This window comes from Lepisma saccharinum, chromosome 9 (genome assembly GCF_977018435.1).
Source record: "Lepisma saccharinum chromosome 9, izLepSacc3.1, whole genome shotgun sequence".
Taxonomy (NCBI): domain Eukaryota; kingdom Metazoa; phylum Arthropoda; class Insecta; order Zygentoma; family Lepismatidae; genus Lepisma; species Lepisma saccharinum.
In genome coordinates this window covers 68,488,956-68,506,848 of record NC_139237.1, presented here as the reverse complement: position 1 = coordinate 68,506,848, position 17,893 = coordinate 68,488,956, and the positions used below count along the sequence as shown (strand labels likewise).

Genomic DNA, 17,893 nt, shown 5'->3' with positions numbered 1-17,893 from the left:
TGGCCAGTGTGGGGATCGAACCCACGACATTCGCGTTATTGGCACGACGCTCTAACCAGCTGAGCTAACCGGCCACTATACGAAGAGAAATTAGAAAACAAATTAACGATGTGAATTGAAGCAGTTCTTGATAATGAAGTCACTCCAAAAAATACTCTGTAATACGAAATTGTCTCCAAATCATGTGCTCTATCGTAAAATCATTTGTCTTGAAAGAGGGTTTCTTGAAGAGTAAGCACTAGCAGTAGAAATGGCACTTTTCTGAAACATGACTAATTTTTTCCGCGCCATATAATTGTTTCTAATAAACACATGCTCATTCTCCTAACACCTTGATAGATCAACATTAAAAGACACTAAAATTCACTAATTCCATTCAACACACCGAATTTTAAATTCTTAAAAATCTTACCTACCTTCAGAAATTGTGATAAATGTCAATGGGAAAAGAATGTGACGATAGAAATACCAGTAAAATGGAGTCACACACAATTCTGATTAATAAGTCACACACTTTTTGAGTTAAGAATCGATATATTGTGAATAAATTAAATCTATTGGCAACACGAGTTGGTTCGGGTTGAAATTGTTCTTGAACGTCTTGACGGTGACGTGAGTATTCCTTCAAAGGGGGATCTTACCTCTGGTAAATTTCTCGTATCGGACAAACAGATTTCTCCAAATTTACAGGAGAAATTACTTACCGAATGCAGTTTCTTTATACTTATGGAAGTACGGGGAAGTGTTTCCTCGCATCGTTTATCGAATTTTGCCGGTCAATCATCAGTGGCGTAGCGTTATAGTACGCCCGTACGCCCAGCGTTCCCAGATTTAAAATTTCAAAAATGCTTAAATGCTGTGATTATAAAGTAAAACGTGACTAATTTCATATATGTTTGACCTTCATGGCATTATAATGGCTATTTTTGGCGATCCGCTTGCAACGCTCCACTCTCAACACTCGTTCTAGAATCTCTTTTCAATGCCTTTCCCGGCTGGACGCCGAGCAGGTTCGGCTTACAGGACTGCTATATTCCTTGCTGCCTTTATGGAGGGAAAACTTCCATTTCTACAGCACGCGCGTAAATGGGCTCTCTTACGCTGGCGTACGAGAGGTCTACCGTGATTGGTTCATGTGACCCTTCCTGCCTTCTGAAGCAGACGACAGCGGCAGAATTCTTACCCAGTTCTTCGCTCTTCGCGCTCATGCAACTCGTGCTGTGTGATGCTACAATACGCAATATTGACTGACGTAACTTTTCCAATCTCAAATATACTGCTTCTTAATGGCCACTGCATTGTATAATTTATCGCACGAACAGCGATGTGTATTACAAACTAAAAGATCAACACAGTTTTTGTCAAATAAGTTGGTGAAGTCCTCGTGATAGAAATTCAGCCTGTGGCTACTCTACCACTTAACCCGCAAAACTGTTATTTTTTTTATTGTATTTTTTCGTTATTATCTAACTACTTAATATTGTGTGAATGGAAATGTTTAGCATTCATTTGAAAACTCTTAACATCGAATGGTCTATGGAGAAAATTATTTTAAAATGTTTATCAGCATTCTCAAGATGTAATAAACAGTGGTCTGAATTACTAATCGGCACTGTTACGTCAGTAGAGTGTACGATATTTGGATCATCCACTCTGCTTTTCACAGTGTGCCAAGACGACAGAGGTCCCTGGTTCGAATCTCGGCGTTAGCACGGGTGTTCTTTGTCAGTGTCCCTTCATCAATATCATCACTCATATTCATATTCGCAATTAACCAAAAGTGGTAGAAAAGCGAAGTAAAATAAACCAAATCAATCAGTAGTTGGATCGCCCACAACAATGACGTCTACTGTTGTGCAGAGGCGCTTGTGATTCAGGTAGGTTTTTAATGACTTGCGTCATGCAGAAAGATATAAAAAAAGTTATAGAACACCAGAGTTCAAAACATCTGTGGCATAGTGAGGCATCTAATTTTCTAGCTAAAACATGCAATGATGATGTTTTATTGAAAACCCAGCTTACTTCAGGCAAATAATACCTGTGGCGACTAATACCATAAGTAAATTATTAAGCAAGAAAGGGCCGACTCTTCCTTCGGACTTGGCGTTGCCACCCGAAATGTCCATGCTACGCCACTGTCAATCATCTATTTCTCGATATAAATGTGTGACCGATGCACGAAAGCTCTTGTACATCCATTTACTTCCAGGTGGATGTAGCCTGTGTGTGATGACGTAATTCCGGTCAGTGTTTCCAAACACGTGTTTTTGTAACTGAAGAAGGTACGTTTTCGCAAATCGTTTGTGGGGCTATGCGAAAATGGAGTGTGGGGCTACGCATAATTTTTCTAAACAAATTTGTAACTATTGTAACCTAAACGTGACCCTACCTAACCTAACCATACCGCAAATGGTTCGTGGGGCTATGTGTGAATTGTTTGTGGGGCTGCGTTTGTATTTTTAGATGCAGTGGGGTGGAAACACTTCATGCCGAGTACGGTAGTGAAACTGTGACCGCCATTTATTTTGCGTGTTACCGAAGGCCAAAAGAAAGAAAGAAAACTTATTCGATATGTCGCAAAAAGTGATTATTTATGTGAAATAAGCGAAATGCCACCTTCAGCAATGTTTCTCAATGCAGAATACGTAAGTACGAATATTCAAATTAAATGAACTAGCAAATTTCAAATTAAATGAACTAGCAAATTTCAAATTAAATGAACTAGCAAATTTCAGCAGTTTGTCCGATACGAATAACTTTACCCTTACCTCTATTCAAATTCCGATCGGTTCTGGATATCTCCATTACATCAGGCGTTCGGAGAAAGAATCAGTTCTCTATATCTTCACGAAAACGTATGGCCAGTGTGGGGGATCGAACCCACGACATTCGCGTTATTAGCACGACGCTCTAACTAGCTGAGCTAACCGGCCACTATACGAAGAGAAATTAGAAAACAAATTAACGATGTGAATTGAAGCAGTTCTTGATAATGAAGTCACTCCAAAAAATACTCTGTAACACGAAATTGTCTCCAAATGATGTGATCCATCGTGAAATCATTTGTCTTGAAAGACGGTTTCTTGAAAAGTAAGCATTAGCAGTAGAAATGGCACTTTTCTGAAACATGACTAATTTTTTCCGCGCCATCTAATTGTTTCTCATAAACACATGCACATTCTCCTAGCACCTTGATAGATCAAAATTAAAAGAAACTAAAATTCACTAATTCCATTCAAAACACCGAATTTTAAATTCTTAAAAATCTTACCTACCTTCAGAAATAAATGATAAATGGCAATGGGATAAGCATGTGACGATGGAAATGCCAGTAAAATGGAGTCACACACAATTCTGATTAAAAACTCACACACTTGTTGAGTTAAGAATTTTACATATATTTTGGAAAAATATATAAATGTTGAATTTTATATTATTTGAAAAATCAATCCCCCCAAAAAATTTTGATGCCCCCCGTGGGCACCCCTGAATTTGAGCACCTGTGCAAAACGGTATTCCATTTCCAGACCCATTTGAAGTAACGATGTTCACAGGAGATTAAAATTTAAAATACAAAACTACTGCTACATGATTTTTATTACAATCTAGTCGATTATTTATTAAGTAGAAATGTCTAGATTACAATAAAAGAAAATACGCAGGGTGTCAGTGCGCAATATCGACAAACATTTACAGTGCGTAGAGCTTAGCATTTTTTCCCTGTAATATTTTACGCGTTAACGCCTCGTTTTGGAGCTACAAGTTCTCTAAAAACTGTAATTTCTATCCTGCATGTATGCCAAACTGAGCTAAAGGTCATAGTTACCACAGTTGGTTAATTTTTTCAGTCGGAAAAACACTCTAAAAGAGATAAAATGCTTCGAAAACAGTAATTTGCTCCCAGTGACCAAGTGTTCACACTCCAAAGGCCAGTGTTTGCTTCGATTAGTCACACAGTCTGTCAATATCGTACTAAAAAGTTTGTATTTTTTGACGAAAACAATAAATGCCATAGGTAACCATGAACCTGGAAATCTCCTATAACTGCTGGGGGTTCGACATGCTGACCCCACGTCACCCCATTAACTGCAATCGGGAGATCGCCCTAGGCCCTTAAAGGGCTGTCGAGCCACGGGTTATTATTTTATTGTTTAACCATCATTGTTGCATATATTGAAGATAGAAAAAGCCGTTTTCGGGGGCTCGTTGCGTCAAAACGTTTAGTTTTACTTTACGCCCCCTCGCGCTGTAAAATTTTTACGGTGTTGTAAAACTTCAACCTATAATGTGTGTGTGCGTATATGTAAAGTTATCCTATTATAACAGAAACCATAAACATTATTATCCTCTTGCAGCTGAACCTGTGATTGAATACGTATTAAAGAATCACGATGGCAACTTCCATTACCTATATGTTGACGTTGGGGACAGGACTTTGTAAGTAACTCTTCAACTGCAGGGGTGTGCAATGCTTATCGTCGCTACCGATATATCCAGATAATATAAATTTCAATCTTGATTCTGCTGGAGAGGTGAAAAAAAAAGGGTTCAATTTTTTAAAACCCGGAAAGATTCCTTCGAAATAGTTTTACACCTTTCAACAAACCATGAATTGAGCGAAAGGGTTAATCTCAGGGCTTCATCATGTCAGCTTCTCCGTTAGCATGATTCATTTTCGTAGAGTACTTGCATCATGTTATCCGACCGGAAAAATAAATATGAGTGACAACAATAAATCTGTAGTAACATGATAAAACAAGGCTTCAATTAAAGGTTTTTTCTACTATTACGGCGGTCGGTAACGAATTAAGGTGGGTGCTATTGATGCTGCAGCATTAGGCCCATTCCTGAAATAGACCCAGATGAAAACAGACGAGAAAATTTTCCGAAAGCTGAACAGTTTTCCTTTGCTATATTAACCTCAAAATACATCTTTGAATGACATTTGGAGCCCCAATTTCGGACGTCTAGACACAGCGGTACTTATTATACAGTTACTATTATTCTTTGCGCTGTGAAGTAACTATAACGTCGTTGTGTTTATTGATCACCGAAGATTTCAAGTTAATGCTATCAATTTTACGTTAAACAGTTTACTTAGTAACAGCATTAGGCCAAATTTCGTCTTAATCCGGCTCTGGCGGCTGCCGATCCTAGTGCTGGCAAGGGAAGTGGGGAGCGGCGGGGCGACCAATCCAGCATGATCAGAAACGCAGGAGCCAGTAGAACGAGGTTCACGTAGTAGTTCTTCCTGCCGCGTTGTAGCTCTCGGCGCCACCGCTGTTGTCTGGTAGGTCTGCGGCGTAATCCCCGCTCCCCACTACCTTCTCTGTCGTCTACAGGACGTTGTTGCCACTGATTTCGGCGCAAGCGAGCAAACGTGGCGACAGGCCGGACTGCGAGCTGTAATTTGGGGGTACAAGCACAGATGTCTTCACCACCAGAACATTCACGTCCTTGACAACGTGGCAACAACGGACACGCGAAGGAAGCGGCGACCCCTGGTAGGCAGAGGACAAAGCACGTGCTGTCTCCAAGTCTTCTGCCAATGGTTGAAAGCACTCACGTGACGCCCGGGAAAGTTCGCTAGCAGAAGAAAATGTATGGTTTGGCGCGAACTGTGCCAGGTTAAACCTTTTGTAATGCAGGACCGGCCGCCGTAAGAGTAGAAAAGACCTATAGCAAAAAAAGTTTACCAAGAAAAGATTTCGCATTGATGATCTCTACACAGTGTCAAATTTCATCAGTGGTTAACTGAGAAGGCTTGTGCTCAATAATAATATGTAATAATTACGCAATATTAATGATCATGTTGTGTTAAGTGTGGAAATTTTTCGAGAAATGAAAGATTATGTTTTCACTTTTCCAAATATAAGGGCGTCGCAGATACGTATAGCGCAGGGCCTCGTGTTTCCTACCAAATAAAAACTTATTTTCTGACAGATGGATGTATAGAATGGTTTCTCATGTCTTGCATTTTCTATTCGTTAATAAGTGGTTATTGAGTGTAGCCAAAAACTTCTCTTTACCAAACTGTCAATAAACTTTGTTACAATGAAGAATCCTTGAAGTGATATTTCGAGCAAGAAAATTGTACATTTTTATCCATCAACGTCGCTGAGTATCCATTGTCGAGATATTTTATACAGAGTATCCTATATCCTTTGCCGTGCGTATCAATGCAGTATATTCATCGCGTGTGTATTCCCGTTAATCTTTCTGATATTACGTTTTGAAATTTCAAAATTTCTATAAAGACAAGTGACCACGAACAATGCTGATGATTTCTTATAATGTAGCCAGAGACAGCCGTATTCTTCTCATTCAAATAGATCGTCCCAGGTTGAAGTCCTGCCTAGGAATTGGTTTCTTAGTGTTTCATCATGAATTTAATCAAGTCATCATTCATTTTCATTAGTGTAAAGTGACAGAAAAGAGACTTAAATTTTAAAAAAGAGCACTGTCCTTGGACTCTAATGTCACTTGTCAGCTGACATCCACTTTCCGTTGGGAGTGTGTGGCAGTGCTGTGACCCTCCCGTGCCCCATACTGGATGCTAATACCTGGCTTTGATTTATTGCTTAAGTTGTGGATATTCCAATGTCTAAAAGGAATAGTAGAATAATCTATATAGTTGTTTAAGACGACCTAAGTTAATAAAAATTTTAATTAAAGAAAAATACAAAGTTTCTCATATTTGTTTAATTCTTGTTTCAGTTTTAAAGATCCAGACTGCATCTTCCGTAAGAATGAGAAGCTGAAATTGACAACTGTGCCTACGTTGCTACGCTGGGGAACATCCCACCAACGTCTGGAGCAAGCGCAGTGCTCAAATGCTGATTCCATAAGGGCTCTATTGCCATAATGACATGGGAGGAAAGATACGAGACTTTGCAGATAGTTTCGTTAAGTGCATAAGTCAACTTCTTTAGTGTGTCTGTTCACACCTGCTAGTTGTATTCCACAGATCTTCAACCATTTTGTAAAGCAAAATAAAACCTTGAAAAATACTCATAATGTTAATTGACGACTAGTATGAGAAATGATTCCCTACTCAACTGCTGGTTCCATGGGGAATAATCATCTATGTAAAAATAATTCTATTTGCAGTGTTTCCTTTTGCTTTGTTCTTGTTATAGGAGACTTCACATCAAAGCGATAAGCGACACAAGAATTGGTATCAAAATGGCATATCAATTAATGAATAATTGAAACAGTTCAACGGAGTGATGCGAAATGCAACTTATGTTGCACGTCATTATTTTACTTGGACCGCTCTTATATCAACAGGATGAGTGGTATATCCTCGGTCTGCTTGAAGGGCGCGCAGGTTTACAGCTTTTCACAAAGAAAAAGGCTGCAGTGTTAATCCAGGCGTGCAGAAATACACATAACTCTCTTGAGTTCGAAACTTTTTCAATAAAAAAATTATTCAGGGAACACTAGTTACTAGATATGATCAATACTACTAAACTATAAATCTGTTTCTATCGTTAAGAACAAAGAGGTGTAACAAACACTGTAAGTAATAACAATCTAAAATAAATATTGACGTCAATAGTGTACCATTCAATAATACTCCTGCAGAAGAATCAAAAATTCAAATTTCGAATTATCCAAAAATTAACGGACAGTGGAGCGATTGTATCGAAAATTCTATGTAACGTGTAACAATATATATTTTGAAAATTTATTTCTTCAAATAAAATGTTTCCTTCGAAAAATTACCTTGGAAAATCATCGAATATCCTCACGAAAATATCACTGTCACACGGAGTGAACAAACGATATTTTCTTTATTGACACCCCTTTATCACCATATCATGCAAAAGTCCGGATGTAAAAAAAAAAATTACAGAAATAATCCTACGTTCATTTGACGGTAGTCAAAATCTAGTAATTTCAGAAAGTTGTATCAAGAAGACATATTCTGGTTAACGCATAAGGAACGCTCTAAAGATTAACATTCCCTTCTTAAAAATACCAGTAATATCTCCATTGCGTAACTTGGATATGATACTCAACCTCGTACTATTATTTTTACTTTGAACATCCAACATATCGAAAAAGAAAAGATTTATGATCCTGGAGAGTGTGGGGATCGAACCAACGACATTCGCGTTATTAGCACGATGCTCTAACCAGCTGAGCTAACCGGCCACTATACGAAGAGAAATTAGAAAACAAATTAACGATGTGAATTGAAGCAGTTCTCGATAATGAAGTCACTCCAAAAAATACTCTGTGATACGAAATTGTCTCCAAATGATGTGATCCATCGTAAAATCATTTGTCTTGAAAGAGGGTTTCTTGAAGAGTAAGCACCAGCAGTAGAAATGGCGCTTTTCTGAAACATAACTATTTTTTCCCCGCCATATAATTGTTTCTCATAAACACATGCACATTCTCCTCACACCTTGATAGATCAACATTAAAATACACTAAAATTCAATAATTCTATTCAACACACCGAATTTTAAATTATTAAAAATCTTACCTACCTTCAGAAATTGATGATAAATGTCAATGGGAAATGAATTGAAATACCAGTAAAATGGAGTCACACACTTGTTGAGTTAAGAATCGATATATTGTAAATAAATTAAATCTATTGGCAACACGAGTTGGTTCGGGTTGAAATTGTTCTTGAACGTCTTGACGGTGACGTGAGTATTCCTTCAAAGGGGGATCTTACCTCTGGTAAATTACTCGTATCGGACAAGCAGATTTCTTCAAATTTACAGGAGAAATTGCTTACCGAATGCAGTTTCTTTATATTTGTGGAAGTTCGGGGAAGGGTTTCCTCGCATCGTTTATTGAATTTTGCCGGTAAATCATCTATTTTTCGATATAAATGTGTGACCGATGCACGAAAGGTCTTGTACAGTCGGAGAAAGAATTACCTGGGCCACGGGACCTAGAATTTCGTAACGTCTTAAAGCCTGTTGTTTATGCAACCCAAATAACAAATTATTCGCTTAAGTTTGTCTGGTGGATCTGAGTTCTCGGGAAGGATTGAGCATTGATAGCATGAGTCACATGACTCATGCCCCAGCAACAACAAACAACAGCTGGGTGCTACGTGGCCTCAAGAAGAACATTTTAGCAACTGTTTTCTTAACAAGATCTGCCACACGCTAATTGTTTCTCCATCTGGTATTGAATTCGGAAGCCTTTGATTGCATGTCGAAGACGTTACCACTACGCCATCGGAGAGGTAATGGAACGCCTTGAGAAAGACACGAGTGAAACCATATTTAGCGTAAATTTTAAAAATAAGACAATATTTTGTGGTCACAGTTTCGAACCGTGGGAGAGGCATAGATTTTTTTGTCCCATCGTCCATTTCACGAGTTTACTCACAGACACATTTAACACGAGTGGTAGAAGAAAAGCGAAGTAAAATAACTGAAACAGAAATAAAAGATAAAAGCGAAACAAATTTTATCCACAATATTCTGCAGTCACTTCAGTCGTATTCACGGAATGCTACCTTTAAAGAGAGGCGTGGTCTCTAACTTGTCTTTTCCCCTTCCTTTGTGCTCTCGATTCCCTCTGTCACGATTGGTCTAAAACTAATCAATGCGACGTTAATTAAACAATCGAAACAACGAAACAATGCACAATCAACTGATCAACATTCCAGTTTTTTTCGAATCGGAAAACAATTGAGATGCTGTAAAATGAAGCAAGATGCAGTAATAAACTGGGAATTTGGTACGGTATAGAATAAATCGGTGAAGATGTTCAATCTGATTGGATTTTTGTTATTTAGTGTTGCTATTCTTTCACTTTTTGCAAATAGCGACGATGAAGATGAGTAATGAGTGATGATATGATGACATTGACTAACGGACACTCACCAAGAACACCCATGGCAAAGCCGAGATTCGAACCAGGGACCCATGCTGTCGTAGCGCGCTGTGCTAACCACTCCGCCACGGAGGTTGGTTAGGAGTGGACATTATACCATATTTTGTGTGCATAATTGGGATCAATCAATGGAATGACTAGACATATTATATTATTAATATATTCATATCATAATATCACGTCATATTATTCGACACGAAGTAAAATCAGAGACATTCCATCTTCCATTATTGCCTTTCAACTATTTCTTCGACTTCAGGTTAATAACATCAATAAGATAAATTATGAAACAAATGATAATGAATGTGGGATGTTGACAGTTATTTCGAATTACCTGACACAAGCAACATTAAGCAGACTCGATGGGCAAGCTCATTAAGTGGTCAACCTTCGATCTCGTCACCAAAGTACCCGGATTTGAGTACCGTCCTTGTCACAGGTGTTTGAGTATTTCGTCATTAATTTCATGTAATGGTCACTCGTCCGCGACTAGGAAGAAAAGTGATGTTACGTAACAAAACTAATAAAAATAAACATGATCGAAGAGTACTTATTTCATCTCTCACGAAATCTCCTATAAAACCGGGATATATGAAATATATGTATCTTCACATACTTTTTTCGATTTCTATATTTAACTAGCCGAGACCGAGAACGGGAGACCAATTTTCAATTCGAGAAACCGAGAGACGGAGACACTGTAAAGTCTTGTTTCTTTCTTGACATCTGCCTAATTGAGTGCCAGTGGCGTACGCAAGGGGGGGGTTACGGGGTTTAAACCCCCCCTTGAGCTTTTGAAATATTATGAAAAATGCTGTGGAAAAAATAAAAATGACCAATTTATCACTGTCAAGGACCTGCGGCAGTACTACTACTACTACTAATAATAATATACTGCTGGACAAAGAAAACCGGACACTTTAATATTTGACATCTGAATTGCAATTACTTATGAATTACGCTCTCAGTTTGGTAGTTTTCTGTAACTTTCGTTTTTGTTCTAATTTAACTTATTAATGTATGTAAAACATCCTCAAAGTTTGTTTTCTGTTGAATATATTTCCAATAATTTAGTTAGCCTTCGAATCAGAATGTATGCGTTATCACAAAAAATGCAAGTGTCCGTTTTTTTTTGTCCAGCAGTATATAATAATAATTTGAATTATTATTCCCATGCGGCACGGAGAAAAGAACAGCATTCCAAACACGCGTCTTTAAGAGTGAATGCCTTGAAAATAAACACGAATTCTTGAAAATAATATATAAGGGCAACTATGATTTTAAAGAGCAAAAAAGTTGTTTTGTATCTCGGCTGCAACAATGTTCAATGATCATGTATTTTTGTGTGTGAACAATGAGCATTAACTAAAGAAAGTTCTTGGTTCGTTGAACTTGGCTATGTATAGACAATGGCTAGGCCGACAAGAATAACTCAGTCACCAGTCCGCCTTCCCGCGGCACGTTTGAATTTCTGAATTCGAACGACAATAAGCTTAACTAATGTAAAATGTTATGTTGGTAACAACAGTGAGACAATCCAAATTTGAATTATCGGGGATATTTATGCGGCGACAAAGCCGGAAAAATTCCAACCAATTCCGGGAATCGAATCCGGATCTCCCGCATGGTTGTCAGATGCCCTACTGACCAGACCCCCCGCAGCTTCTTGGATGAGTTCCGTACTTTGATTATTTCAATTTATTTTAATATATTTTCTTGTTTTTATGTATTTTCTTCACACTTAAAATGTCTCATCTCGTTGAGTAGACAATTATTTCGTAAGAAAGAAAAAATGCTCTAGAATTTGTTAAAAATCGAATTACTAGAAATTAATTTCGTTTTATTGCTTTCATAAATGCTATATTTATGTAGATCTCTACTACTTAATAGTAGTAGTGGTATTAGTAGTATTATTAGTAGTAATTCAATTAATTAATTATAAGTATTATTATTTAATTATGAGAATTATTATTTAATTAAAGTATCATAAAACAATGGTAATGTGAATTTCGAACAAGTTTTATATATAACACCCCCTTGATGAAATCCTGCGTACGCTACTGTGTTGTTCTGTTCGTTATTGGCTTTGTATTAGCAATTGTCATTATTCTTCCCCTGTAGGTAAACCATAACGACGATTTATGATGAAATAAAGCAGATAAAACGGCAAGAACAAGAAAGTCATGTCTGCCCGGGACTTCAACCCAGAACCTTACGTAACGAGATTTGAAATTCTGGAGAAGACATCTGTGTTTCACTTGACTTTCTCTTTCCTCAACTTCTGTTATTTTATCATGCACGTATAATTAAAATGGATCTTAGAAAATACGTTGCGATCCATAATTGTGTTGGCTATAAATGTGAACTCCAACATGGAATAAATTATTCCCTTTTGTATGTGGTTGAACATTAAATTTTCTTACACTGTGACAATTTCTTTTTTATTTTTTCTGCACAGATAAGCTAATCTGGACTGGACCTTCAGTTTAAAATGGCATACGAACTACTACGTGCATCCACCGTGTATCGAACCCGGGATCCCTTGATTATAAGGTGACGACGTTATCATTACGCCATCGAGGAGGCCCCGTGAGAAAATATTATTCACTCGATCTATACAATAATTTATTTAAACATTTACATTTTCGTTTTCTTTTTTTTTTGTTAACTACTCTTCTACGACTTTTTTTTTTGTCTTTGAATTTCTTCTTGTTTCAGGAAAAAATAATACATGCAGGCTGTATACCCCCCCCCCCCGTGCAAATAGATAGAAAGCTCACTCTCGAGAACTAATTTATAAATAACGTAACAATTAGGAAACAATTCGAACGTTAACTGATAATAACTGAAGATGAAACAATACTTACAGACGCTAACGAAATATCTATTCTTGTATAAGCTCACAGGCAATAAGTATCTGGTGAGTCATTCACTCTTGCTAACTACGAGCGAAGGTCACTGAACCAAAGGGTGGCGAACAGGCGTCTGCTCTACGAAACTAGGGTGAGCAGGCGAGGCCCGTGTTCCTGTTATCAATGACGTACGAAATAAGGAGGAACACAGCTTTCATATCAAACTAGACCTGTGTTTCGGTTCCGCCATTGCATGTAAAACGCTTTCTCGTCGTGGCCTTGAAGGCCTACGTTAAGCCTTCTCTGAAAGAAAGATATCTTACCATTGAGGGGAGGAAAAGTGTGTGTGTATATCGAGGTCCTTCAACTTTCGTATTCTTCTTCATTTCAGAACGCGTGCTGTATCGTCGATTTAATCCAATCTAGCCGTTCTAGGTTTTAGGTTCTGTTTCTGTTCGGTAATTTCACATTGTCTTCCTGCTTATGTTATTCGCGACGAAGCTTCTTATTTCAATAATCTGGACAATAACGGGATTGTGTTGGTTGGTTGATATGGTGTCTAAGTCCACTTTATGCACAGTAAGACTAATCGCGAATGCACCTACAGTTTGCCTACCTGCTGCTAGATATTTGCGTGCTAAGATGTAGGAAGTGATACATTTTCAGTGTGTGGAATTAAGATTTATTTCTGATACGAAGAATCTGAGAATGGAGTAGTGAGAAAAGTATCACCTCACATGTTTGAATTTTAGCGCCCCCCCTCCACACACACACACACACATACACACACACACACAGGATATCGGCCGTGGTTTTTATAATGAAATATAACATGGATGAATTGTGTCAAGAAAAACTGGAGCCTATTCACATCCCTACGGAACTTGGAAGAATGTCCACGTAGAAATTAGAAAGTTCTGTTCCGATAAAATTGGGACGTATAGTAAATGAAAAAGCAAAGTGCTACCTTGTGCTTTGAACCAAGCCATGAAGGCGTGTAGGGGGTGCGGAGTTAGGGTCCCACACTTTCTTGTTACGGCCGAAGGTGGTAATAATGTGATCAGCACCACGCCCCTGGCCGCCTTTACCTCCCCCCCAAGCTTCCTACAGGTACCCATTTTATACGACGCTGGGTGGGCGCCGGAGCCACTTGAACAGGTGGACAAAATTCCAATTCTCCCCAGTCGGGGATCGAACTCAGATCTCTCGCATGGTAATCAAACTCCCTAACGACCGAGCTACTGCGGCACATATAGTATAGTAGCCTTATAAAATTAAGGCAAGAATTATTTTAGCGTTTCGTTCGACGGTTTTAGGGGAATGATTTTCGGACATAGGCTATAACTCTTGTCGGTTCTGCGACCTGGCTTGAGAAAAGGCGATTTTATGACGAACAACATTCCACCTGACAAGTCACGTGACTTTTCTACATTTCCTGTGTCTGTTGGCTATTGCATGAAAGACGAGTTGCTCTTTGAGACAGACTGAATCACCCGATCACCTAAAGGTGCAATGTGTGTTGCCTACCTTTCCGGCATTATTTACTGCCATTAAAGTCTTATGGGGAAGAACTTTTTTCCACCACTGTACATCCATTTACTTCCAGGTGGATGTAGCCTGTGTGTGATGACGTAATTCCGGTCAGTGTTTCAAAACACGTGTTTTTGTAACTGAAGAAGGTACGTTTCCGCAAATGGTTTGTGGGGCTATGCGAAAATGCAGTGTGGGGCTACGCATATTTTTTCTAAACAAGTTTGTAACTATTGTAACCTGAAAGTGGCCCTACCTAACCTAAGCATACCGGAAATGGTTTGTGGGGCTGCGTAGGTATTTTTTTATGCAGTGGGGTGGAAACACTGCATGCCGAGTACGGTAGTGAAACTGTGACCGCCATGTTGCATGTTACCGAATGCCAAAAGAAACAAAGAAAACTTATTCGATATGTCGCAAAGAGAGCTTATTTCCGTGAAATAAGCGAAATGCCACCTTCAGCAATGTTTCTCAATGCAGAATACGTAAGTACGAATATTCAAATTAAATGAACTAACAAATTTCAGCAGTTTGTTCGATACGAGTAACTTTACTCTTACCAAGTTCCGATCGGTTCTGGATATCTCCTTTACATCAGACGTTCAGAGAAAGAATCAGTTCTCTATATCTTCACGAAAACGTATGGCCAGTGTGGGGATCGAACCCAAGACATTCTCGTTATTAGTAAGACGCTCTAACCAACTGTGCTAACCGGCCAAGTGAGTGCCTCGACGTACCTTCTTGTGAAAATAACTTCAATCAATCAACTTCCGCCGTAGTTTGCCGATATGATTCCACAGTGCTCACGAGAATATCACTGTCACAGGGAGTGAACCAACGATCTTTTATTTATTGACATCCCATTATCACCATATCATGCAAAAGTCCGGATCAGAAAAATAACATTACAGAAATTATTTTACGTTTTCTTGACGGTAGTAAAAAATCGTGTAATTTCAGAAAGTTGTATCAAGAAGACATTTCCAGGATAACGCATAAGGAACGCTCTAACGATTAACATTACCTTCTTAAAAATACCAGTAATATCTCCATTGTGTAACTTGGATATGATACACAACCTCGTACTATCATTTTTTCTTTGAACATCCAACATATCGAAAAAGATAAGATTTACGATCCTGGCCAGTGTGGGGATCGAACCAACGACATTCGCGTTATTAGCACGACGCTCTAACCAGCTGAGCTAACCGGCCACTATAAGAAGAGAAATTAGAAAACAAATTAACGATGTGAATTGAAGCAGTTCTTGATAATGAAGTCACTCCAAAAAATACTCTGTAATACGAAATTGTCTCCAAATGAGGTGTTCAATCGTAAAATCATTTGTCTTGAAAGAGGGTTTCTTGAAGAGTAAGCACTAGCAGTAGAAATTGCACTTTTCTGAAACATGACTAATTTTTTCCGCGCCATCTAATTGTTTCTCATAAACACATGCACATTCTCCTCACACCTTGATAGATCAACATTAAAAGACACTAAAATTCACTAATTCCTTTCAACACACCGAATTTTAAATTCTTAAAAATCTTACCTACCTTCAGAAATTGATGATAAATGTCAATGGGAAATGAATTGAAATGCCAGTAAAATGGAGTCACACACTTGTTGAGTTAAGAATCGATATATTGTGAATAAATGAAATCTATTGGCAACACGAGTTGGTTCGGGTTGAAATTGTTCTTGAACGTCTTGATGGTGACGTGAGAATTCCTTCAAAGGCGGATCTTACCTCTGGTAAATTACTCGTATCGGACAAACAGATTTCTTCAAATTTACAGGAGCAATTACTTACCGAATGCAGTTTCTTTAAACTTGTGGAAGTTCGGGGAAGTGTTTCCTCGCATCGTTTATTGAATTTTGCCGGTAAATCATCTATTTTTCGATATAAATGTGTGACCGATGCACGAAAGCTCTTGTACATCCATTTACTTCCAGGTGGATGTAGCCAGTGTGTGATGACGAAATTCCGGTCAGTGTTTCCAAACACGTGTTTTTGTAACTGAAGAAGGTATGTTTTCGCAAATGGTTTGTGGGGCTTTGCGAAAATGAAGTGTGGGGCTGCGTAGATATTTTTAGATGCAGTGGGGTGGAAACACTGCATGCCGAGTACGGTAGTGAGACTGTGACCGCCATTTTGCGTGTTACCGAAGGCCAAAAGAAACAAAGAAAACTTATTCGATATGTCGCAAATAGAGCTTATTTCCGTGAAATAAGTGAAATGTCATTCCTCCTCCGTAGCCGAGCGGGTTAAGGCGTTCACTCGACTTGAGATCGTTCGCTGCGGGACGGCGTAGGTTCGAATTCGGCTCTGGTCGGAATTTATTCGTATAGGGCCGGTGGCAACCCACCATTGTGAGTAAATTGGGAAGCTTCGAGTGAGTGAGCATATCTCTGTGAGCTGATCACCCGTCACCCCAATACTGGTCTAAGACCTCCACGCTATAACAGGTGACGGTCACCAGCAGTCGGTAGGTAAGCCAAGGCCCTTCAAGGGCTGTAGCGCTGTGGGTTATGTTAAGTGAAATGCCATCTTCAGCAATGTATTTCAATGCAGAATACGTAAGTACGAATATTCAAATTAAATGAACTAGCAAATTTCAGTAGTTTGTCCGATACGAGTAACTTTACCCTTACCTTTTTTCAAGTTCCGTTTGGTTCTGGATATCTCCTTTACATCAGACGTTCAGAGAAAGAATCAGTTCTCTATATCTTCACGAAAACTTATGGCCAGTGTGGGGATCGAACCCACGATATTCGCGTTATTAGCACAACGCTCTAACCAACTTTTTTTTTTTTTTTTTTAAAGGAAAGCCCCTATGCGGAAGCTTCCCCCATCACACTTCATTCACTCATATCATTTCATTCATATTTCAATTTCAAGACTTTTCAGGACAGACAATCACAAACATCCATGTCCGAGCCAGGATTCGAACCCGGGACCCCCGTCGTCGTTGAGCGATATGCTAACCACTCCGCCACGGGGGCCGACAACCAACTCATCTAACCGGCCAAGTGATTGCCATGACGTACCCGTTTTGTGCAAATAACTTCAATCAATCAACTTCCGCCGTAGTTTGCCGATATGATTAAGCAGTGCTCACAAGAATATCACTTTCTCAGGGAGTGAAGCAATGATCTTTTATTTATTGACATCCCTTTATCACCATATCATGCAAAAGTCCGGATCAGGAAAAAAAAAAACGTTACAGAAATAATTTTACGTTTTCTTGACGGTAGTAAAAAAATACTGTAATTTCAGAAAGTTGTATCAAGAAGACATATCCAGGACAACGCATAAGGAACGCTCTAACGATTAACATTGTCTTTTTAAAAATACCAGTAATATCTCCATTGTGTAACTTGGATAAGATACAGAACTTCGTACAATTATTTTTACTTTGAACATCCAACATATCGAAAAAGATAAGATTTATGATCCTGGCCAGTGTGGGGAACGAACCCACGACATACGACCAGCTGAGCTAACCGGCCATTATACGAAGAAAAATTAGAAAACAAATTAACGATGTGAATTGAAGCAGTTCTTGATAACGAAGTCACTCCAGAAAATACTCTGTAACACGAAATTGTCTCCAAATGATGTGATCGATCGTGAA

At 38.7% G+C, this 17,893-nt stretch overlaps 5 non-coding genes across 5 annotated transcripts; all 5 read right to left on the bottom strand.

Moving 5' to 3' along the window:
• TRNAI-AAU (transfer RNA isoleucine (anticodon AAU)) lies at nt 1-74 on the bottom strand. Its single transcript has one exon. It is a non-coding gene; the product is annotated as a tRNA-Ile (tRNA).
• A 2,784-nt stretch (nt 75-2,858) lies between these two features.
• TRNAI-AAU (transfer RNA isoleucine (anticodon AAU)) lies at nt 2,859-2,933 on the bottom strand. Its single transcript has one exon. It is a non-coding gene; the product is annotated as a tRNA-Ile (tRNA).
• A 5,153-nt stretch (nt 2,934-8,086) lies between these two features.
• On the bottom strand, nt 8,087-8,160 carry TRNAI-AAU (transfer RNA isoleucine (anticodon AAU)). The gene has a single exon. It is a non-coding gene; the product is annotated as a tRNA-Ile (tRNA).
• Nucleotides 8,161-14,898: 6,738 nt separating this feature from the next.
• TRNAI-AAU (transfer RNA isoleucine (anticodon AAU)) lies at nt 14,899-14,972 on the bottom strand. The gene has a single exon. It is a non-coding gene; the product is annotated as a tRNA-Ile (tRNA).
• Nucleotides 14,973-15,395: 423 nt separating this feature from the next.
• TRNAI-AAU (transfer RNA isoleucine (anticodon AAU)) lies at nt 15,396-15,469 on the bottom strand. The gene has a single exon. It is a non-coding gene; the product is annotated as a tRNA-Ile (tRNA).
• Between the last annotated feature and the right edge of the window lie 2,424 nt (nt 15,470-17,893).